We start from the raw sequence: 8,800 nt of genomic DNA, 5'->3' as shown, positions 1-8,800 counted from the left end.
TGATGTGAGCGCAGTGAGGGGTGCTGCCACCCGACTGTAGTTCTGAATGAACCGCCGGTAGAAGTTGGCGAAGCCAAGGAATCGCTGCAGCTCCTTTCTTGTGGATGGCGTCGGCCACTCAGTGACTGCAGCTACCTTGGCTGGGTCCATTTGAAGCTGCCCCTCAGCAATGACGTAACCCAAAAAGGTGGTCTTTGGAACATGGAACTCACACTTTTCTGCTTTAACAAAGAGCTTGTTCTCAAGGGGTCTCTGAAGTACTTGTCGAACATGTCGTTCCTGATCTGCGACGGAACGGGAGAAAACCAGGATTTCATCCAGGTACACAAAAACACATTTTCTGATCATGTCACGCAGGACGTCATTGACGAGTACGTGGAAGACAGCAGGGGCATTGGTCATGCCGAATTACGAGGTACTCTTTGTGCCCTCTATGGTGTTAAATGCTGTCTTCTACTCGTCTCCCTCCCGAATGCGGACAAGGTGGTAGGCCTGGCGCACATTCAACTTGGTGAAAACTGTTGCCCCGTGAAGGGGGGAAAAGGCAGAGTCAATCAGGGGCAAGGGGTACTTATTCTTAATGGTGATGTTATTAAGGCCACGATAGTCCACACATGGACGGAGGGTCTTGTCTTTTTTGTCCACAAAAAAGAAGCCTGCCCCCACCGGTGAAGAGGAGGGCCGGATCATACCTGCGGCCAAGGACTCGCTGATGTAGGTCACCATGGCCTCCCGCTCTGGACGACAGATGTTAAAAAGACGGCTGTTAGGTAGCAGTGCACCAGACTGTAGTTCAATAGTGAAATCGTAAGGCCTGTGTGGGGTTAGAGAGGTGGCATGCTGTTTGCTGAATACTGGAGCTAGGTCAGGGTAAATTGAGGGGACACCTGATAGGTCAGGGGATTTACTCCGACTTCGGCCACTTGGGGGCACCGCAGCAGATCGCAAGCAGTTCTCATGACAGAAATTGCTCCATTAGGTGATCTTGGGCACGGTCCAGTCGATGCTGGGGTTATGGAACCTCAGCCAAGGCAAGCCAAGCACGATTGGAACTTGAAGACAAGGGAAAACATGAAAACTTAAAGTCTCAAGATGATGACTTGATAGCTTGAGGGGAAACGAGAGCAGTCTCTTGCTGGATATGGGTGATCAGCCGCCCATCAAGGGCAGTGGCATTCTTGGGAGTGGTCAGAGCCTGTAGATGAATTTTCATCTTTTTAACTAGGCGGTGGTCAATAAGATTCTCGTCAGCTCCAGAGTCTACTAGGGCTAAAGCGGGCAGAGACAGATCATTCCAGCAGATGGTAGCAGAGATCTGAAAACGGACAGAAGAGGAGGAACTTGCATTCTGACTCACCAACTCCTTTATTGGTGAGTCTGCCAGTTTGATGGACGCATGGGACAGTTTACGATGTAGTGGCCCGCCTCTCCACAATACAAGCACCGATTAGAAGTTCTCCTGCATGTTTTCTCCAAATCAGAGCGTTTTGTTTGGCCAAGTGGCATGGGTTCACCGATCTAGGGAAGCGGGGCTGGTGACGAAGTCTGCGGCTCAAAGGAGGATTTGAGAGTGGAGTGCTGTGGAGAAGGAAACGGGGTAGGTGGAGTCTGTGACCTCGAGTTGCGTTCCCTCCGCCGCTCACGGAGATGACAATCCAGTCCGATAGAAAAATCAATCAGCTGATCTAGGGAGCTTGGCTGATCTCTGGAGGCCAACTCGTCTTTAAGAGACTCATTTAGGCTCCCCCGAAAAATTTCTGTAGCGCCTTATTATGAAAGTTACTCTCGGCAGCGATGGTCCGAAAAGTGATCGCAAATTCAACCACACTGCGAGAGCCCTGTCGGAGTGACATCAGCCGTTTAGCGGCTACCGCTAAATTCATTAGGCTACTCCTTCTGGTGTGCCAGCCTTGGCCACCGGGGGACAGTATAATACCGTAATACTGTACAGTCCTGTCGGCACGGTTGACGACTGGTAGACTGAAACATCTGCCTCACAGTTCTGGGGACCGGGGTTCAAATCCCGGCCTCGCCTGTGTGGAGTTTGCATGTTCTCCCCGTGCCTGCGTGGGTTTTATCCGGGCACTCCGGTGGTCAAAAATCTTCATCTCCATGGAAAAAGAAGAGTATGACGCACAGACGGCTGACCGTTTCTCCCATTCCGCCGTGGGCCACGAGAGCGCTGACAGCCGATGAGGTAGGCAATTTTAGCGTTGTCGGTGGAGTACGACTGCGGTTGCTGTTCAAACACAAGTGAACACTGGACCAAAAAGGCGCGACAAGACCCTAGATTGCCATTGTAAGGGGCTGGTCCGGGTACATACGGTTCACGCATTACGTGGGTGAGGGGGGCAGTGGGAGCGGTGTATGCTGCAGCAGGCAGCTGTGCGCAAGGTTGGAGTGAGGCAAATTGATTTTGGAGGGATGTGAGAGCTTGTGAGAAGTTCCGTACCTTTTGAATCAGCAGGGTGAGGGCTTGGTCGTGTTTCTCCAAAAGCATACTCTGTCTGTTTGGCGAAGGGGATCAGTCTCCGCTGGGTCCATGACATGCCAGACTATGCTGTCAGGATTCAGGTTGCAAGTTGGACCCAGATGCAGAGAGGACAGGGAGGTGAGTTTTTGAATTTAAGTTTGAGTTTATTGCAGCTTGGAAGCGAACAAAGGAACTCCGAGAACTAAATCTGGTATTGGCAGAGTTCCAACGAGGACCGGTCTGGCAGGGTAGGACTCCGCGTTGTCGGTGGGCCGCAAGAGGTGAGCACTGGTGTGCATGGAGCAAGGGCAGATGGCAGACTGGGGACAAAGAACAAGAATTAGGTAGAGGTAACTCGCTAGGTCTTCAGGAAGCAAAAAGATAGGCAAGGTGGCTAGGCTACGAATTTGACGTAGAGCGTTGATAGTCTGGCAACGAGTTGGAGTCCCACAGCGTCTTAAGAGCAGTCAGGTGTAATTAGGATGACAAGGTGCAGCTGCTAGACTCCAACACGTCAACCCTGCAAAGCACTCATGACACACACACGGGCTGGACTAAGGGTGCTGAAACAGCAGCCCTGACAAGTATATGCCAATTGCTTGTGCAGTATTTCATTTGCATGGTATGTACAGGGGTGCCTTGAGATACGAGCCATTGTTGCAACCTGAACCGGTCGCCAGCCAATCGCAGGGCACATACAAACAAACAACCATTCGCACTCACATTCACACCTACGGGCAATTTAGAGTCTTCAATTGACCTACCATGCATGTTTTTGGGATGTGGAAGGAAACCGGAGTGCCCGGATAAAACCCACGCAGGCACGGGGAGAACATGCAAACTCCACACAGGCGAGGCCGGGATTTGAACCCCGGTCCCCAGAACTGTGAGGCAGATGTGTCAGTCTACCAGTCGCCAACCGTGCCGACAGGACTGTACAGTATTACGGTATTATACTGTCCCCCGGTGGCCAAGGCCGGCACACCAGAAGGAGTAGCTTAATGAATTGCCGCATTAAATCATGATGCACAAACTGTTTAATTCTTTAAATTCTCTTAAATTATGTTATTACTCTATGTTTTTATACAGAACAATATTATGGAGTGCTATTTTCCTGATTTAAAAAAACACTACAAACATTTTTTGCTGTTTTTTTTTTCGTGTGAAGGAGGGTGGAATGAATTGATGTAATTTCCATTCATTTCAAAGGGGAAAGATGATTTGAGACCTGAGTGTTTTGAGTTATGAGCGTGTCATGGAGCAAATTAAACAAGTAGTTTTAAGGCACCACTGTACTATTTTCGTGCTCACATGATCGTTCCCAAATTGCATTGGCTTTTAATGCAAAGTCATGAAGATTCAATGGAAATATGAACACTTGCTGTAGACAGTATGTTCAACATCACATCAAGCTGAGGACACATTGATTATGCATGCTACATCCTTGTTTGCCTTCGTGTTTGTGTGTGTGTGTGTCTGTAAAAAGTAATGCAGAGTCATTTAAATCCCTATCTAAATGTCTTTACACAGTCACACGGCCCAGCCCGCACTCCTCCTGACCAACCAAGCAAGACCTGGTAGGTAACAATCTTTACATTTGAGGGACTCATTTGAAGGTTAAGGTTAATGTGAGGGTTACAATTAGCAGTTTGTTAGCGCCGCTCTCCGGAAAATTAATGAAATCCAATGTAATGTGCTGTGAGGTGACAGAAAGTCGATTGTGTGTGCATGTGTGTGTGGGCACCTGCTTAATGCCACCTACCCCCAAAGGGAATTCATCCTAGAACACAGGAAAGAAGATTAAGATATCCTCCGTCTTTACCCTGTTCTCCCATCGCCTCATTAGCCAATCGGCTCTCTTGGCCTCAACCTGCCACCCTCCCGACGTCGACTGTTCCCTCGAGCACATTGTGTTCACAGCCTTTTTTGCCTCCACGTGGTGCCGACAGCGCTTCTGTCATCCTCATCTGAGGATTTGACTTCTTATTAGCATTCTAGATGTAGACGCTTTTCAGCTCGCACGCATTTTGTTTATTGGTTTTGGATATGACCCAAATCTCATTGAACTCGCCGGGGACATGATCAGCCAAAGTCAAGTATTAATTGATCTAAATATGATAAAGGAGAAATCTGTTTTGTAAATTTACTTTCGGTGTATTTTTCTGCCAAGGCCAATGTAATGCTTCTTCTGCTGCTTAGATTACATTCTTACTTTATGCACTCAATAACCACTTTTTCATCAAGTTATGTTTTTGGGTAGTAATGGAGCAACTCATGCTACGATTTTATCCTGATATTTTACTCATAATATCGATATTTATCCTCATAATATCGACATTGATATCGATAAAGATAAAAATCACAATACAGCAAATAGCTCATTCACTGCCCTAGATGTGTATATTGGTTAACTAGAATCCAACCGTTTGCTGCCACCGACATATACTCTATATATGTCAAATTTGTTGATAGATAGACCAATAGATAGATAGATTGATTGATTTCCCATGGTACACCTGATGGTCTCTCACTGGCCCAAAGAATGCAGATTGCTATCCTGATTTGGCATATTTCCAACTTCACGCCAGTCTAAAGCTTTGTTGAAATTGGTTGTGATGGTTTGGCGTAATGCAAACATAACCTCCTTGCCAAAGATAATAATGTTCTGCTTTCAGTGAAAAGTACTGTGCCCTTGTCCTGCAATGTCCCATGTTGTGATGGCAAGTCAGTCCTTTTTAGCACTATTTGTTGTAGAAGTTTGATGACCAACAATGAAATAATTATATGCCGAGTGGTTGTTCACACTTAGTTAGTGGCTCGTGTTGACGCTCGCCTAATCGCCTGCCAAATGTCTCCACTGACCGTCACGGACGTTTATTGCTATTATGCCAAAAAGCACAGCAGACCATCCTCCATTCAAGAAGATACAGATTGAGGCACATCCCAACAGAAACCAATACAAGCAAAGAGCATCTTTGGAGGAGACATGTTTCCCAGGCAGATATGATTACCTCGGGCGCCACTTCACCCCTGATTCCACCAACAGGCAAGTCAGTTTTGCTTAATTTCATTGGAGACGACACCGACAGACACCCAGGTAGAAGCTGGATGGGAGGGAGCGCTTGTTAGGTAATAATGGATGCGTGTAATTGGTGAAGTGCTGATCGCTTCACCCTCCAAAAAAAGGATTCCATCAGAGGAGAATTTTCTGTTCCATTAATCTGTGTTCAGAAATAATAGGTTAGCCATCTGTAGAGAGAGAGAGAGAGAGGGCTGTCAGTGTCATTGACTGCACCATCCACTGCTTGTAGAAGGTTTTAAATTTCGCTTATAAATGATGTTTTCTTAGTTCTGTCTGCATTACACAAATTCTGTGTTTGCCAACCTATGATTTGTTTTGCATTAGAAAAAAATCTCATGACACACCATCAAACAAAAATGTCACAAAAAGCATATATATTGAGATAATTATAATCTCGTCTCAATTTACTCAAAATGTACTTACTTGGTGTGAAATCTGGACCTGTTTAATGACTCACCAAGCTAATATACTCACAGGAAGGTACAGAAAGAAGTGGATACACGGGTTAAATGTACCTTCTGCCATCTACTTGAAGAGTATTTAATTGTTCTACCTGTCGCTATCGGTCGCTGGCATAGGTAGATGAACAAAGATACATTATTTGTGTTAAATAAATAATAAGCCGGCATGGTGGACGACAGGTTAGCACATCTGCCTCACAGTTCTGGGAACCGGGATTCAAATCACGGCCCCTGCCTGTGTGGGATTTGCATGTTCTCCCCGTGCCTGGGTGGGTTTTCTGGTAGGTTGATTGATGACTCAAAATTGCCTGGAAGTGTGAAAGTGAGTGTGAATGGTTGTTTGTTTCTATGTGCCCTGCGATTGGCTGGTGACCGGTTCAGGTTGTACCTGGATGGGTGGATGGATAAATAATAATTTTCTAGCCAGTTAAGGTACATTTGATCATTTTCCACAGCAAACTCGACGATCTCTCACGGCACACTAATGTAAGAAAATTAATGTTTGTGTATTTTTATCACTGATTTTCTTATTTTAGGACCTGGGATCGAAACCTGCTCCAAAAAGGCATTTAAAACACTGAGCCCTGTATTACCTACCCATCATGGAAGACTTCTGAGGTGTGTGACTCTGTTTACTCTATACTAACTAACTATAACTAACGTTTTATTATTTGAGTTACCAGAAGTGTGGAATATTTAGTGTTTTACCAAAGTTGGTCACTTTCTAAGATATTAACAGGAGTATATTTGACCTGAAGTGGGAGGTTGCAATTGTGAAAAAAACCCAAAAATGTTCGTCATATTTGTTAAAACTGTCTGTGTGACCTGACAGTAATACATGGATACAAGGATTTGCAAAAAAAAAAAAAAAAAAATCAGTCCCTGCCTCCATCTTGTGACTCTAATTTGCAAGAAACCACCGCAACCGAGGAAAAATAAACATGAAAAAATTGTAGCATGACTTTTGTTCATTTTACATAAATAAGGGATTTGGAAAAATGAAGAATCGTTGTCATAGCTGTTAAAAGTGGAAAAAAAATTGCAACTTTGGTCCAGATGTTTCGCCAAGATGAAAAGAAGAAATCAATTTAGCAAGAAACATGAAGTACACACACTTAATTTGGTCTTGTGGGTCACATAATATGATATAGTGTCTTAAAAGTGTAAAGATAAAATCAAATAAGGCTCAATACTACCGGGAGCACACATATTTCTCTTGCACCCCGCATTTTGCTCAAGGGACACATTTTTCAGTTCATTTTTTCAGTTCATTTTTCAGAGACCATTCATCCAAGATAAGACAAATGAAAAGTTTAAGTCTACCCACCCACAAAATGAAGTCAGTGACAGTTGTTTTTTTTTTGGCAAAGGAAAAGCTCTTATCAAGTCCGATCAGCTGCTGGTTCCACATGATTAATGCTGAAATGACATATATCATTGTCAGACAGCACATGTTCACACTGACTGGCATACTGATGACAGCACATACAAACACACGTTCATGCACGCTGGCGCTTTCTTATCTCACTTGCTGACACCATTTTGCTCTCTAACAATCTTGCTAATTATAATTGTTAATTAATTCTCTGCCAGTGTCCTCATCAAGAGACTAATAACCTACATTTCCATTAATTAGACCTTCAGCCCTTCGCTCACTCTCGCAGTCTCTCTGTCCCACTCCAATGCGGACCTTTGTCCCTGCCTGCCTGCCCGAATCCCTGCCCTTAGCCCTGCCCTCATTCTCGCCCTCATCCCTGCCTAAGGCTTGTTCCTCCCAGGTTGAGCCATAGTCACACCCAGTGTAATTAATTGTGACGAGGCGACTTGGTTTAGCGAAGTACACAGTCTAGTCTATTGCCTGCTCGCTGTGGCAAAACCTGATACTATCTGTTGTGCTGAGGCGGTACCACTTGGTGACATAAACCAGTGGTTCTCATCCATCCATCCATCCATTTTCTGAGCCGCTTCTCCTCACTAGGGTCGCGGGCGTGCTGGAGCCTATCCCAGCTGTCGTCGGGCAGGAGGCGGGGTACACCCTGAACTGGTTGCCAGCCAATCGCAGGGCACATAGGAACAAACAACCATTCGCACTCACAGTCATGCCTACGGGCAATTTAGAGTCTCCAATTCATGCATGTTTTTTGGGATGTGGGAGGAAACCGGAGTGCCCGGAGAAAACCCACGCAGGCTCGGGGAGAACATGCAAACTCCACACAGGCGGGGACGGGGATTGAACTCCGCACCTCAGAACTGTGAGGCTTACGCTCTAACCAGTCGGCCACCGTGCCCCCCAGTGGTTCTCAAATTTTTCATTTTTATTTATTTATTTTTTTTAGTATATACCAATATATGGGGACCAGCTTGCCAATAAAACAAACATCAAAAACCAAGTACTCCTCTCTACCTTAGCTTTGGGTAATTTAAAGCTCTCATATATTTGTGAGGTATCATCACATCAATCTGACATGCCTTCATGAATAAAGTTGGGCTTTTTTCTTTTCTTTTTTAGGAACAAAAGGCATATAAGTCAATTTTTTGACAAGAACAATAAGCATTTTTTTTGGTGAGAATATGGTCCAATTTTTACAGAACATAGGCATCACTTCCAGATAAAAGGTGTAATGTTACAACAGCAAATTTGGATTTTTGAAATTCACTTATTACAATAGCCGCACATCTGCCTCACAGTTCTGGGGACCAGGGTTCAAATCCCGGCCCTGCCTGTGTGGAGTTTGCATGTTCTCCCCTTGCCTGGGTGGGTTTTCTCCGGGCACTCCGGTTTCC

At 45.3% G+C, this 8,800-nt stretch overlaps 1 protein-coding gene across 4 annotated transcripts in view; it reads left to right on the top strand.

The window, feature by feature from the left end:
- The first annotated feature begins 459 nt into the window (after positions 1–459).
- The window catches only part of prkcg (protein kinase C, gamma), a 42,581-nt gene continuing 34,240 nt past the window's right edge, over positions 460–8,800 (top strand). For 2 of the 4 annotated variants that reach the window (XR_009789177.1, XR_009789176.1), the window contains exon 1: positions 4,039–6,634. The gene's annotated coding sequence lies outside the window, so the exon portion shown is untranslated. Of the gene's footprint in view, positions 1,598–4,003; positions 6,635–8,800 lie in introns of those variants that run through there. The other 2 variants (XM_061777744.1, XM_061777745.1) reach the window with 2 other exon arrangements.

This window comes from Phyllopteryx taeniolatus, chromosome 6 (assembly GCF_024500385.1).
Source record: "Phyllopteryx taeniolatus isolate TA_2022b chromosome 6, UOR_Ptae_1.2, whole genome shotgun sequence".
NCBI classification, from domain to species: Eukaryota; Metazoa; Chordata; class Actinopteri; order Syngnathiformes; family Syngnathidae; genus Phyllopteryx; species Phyllopteryx taeniolatus.
This window is presented reverse-complemented; position numbering and strand designations above follow the sequence as displayed.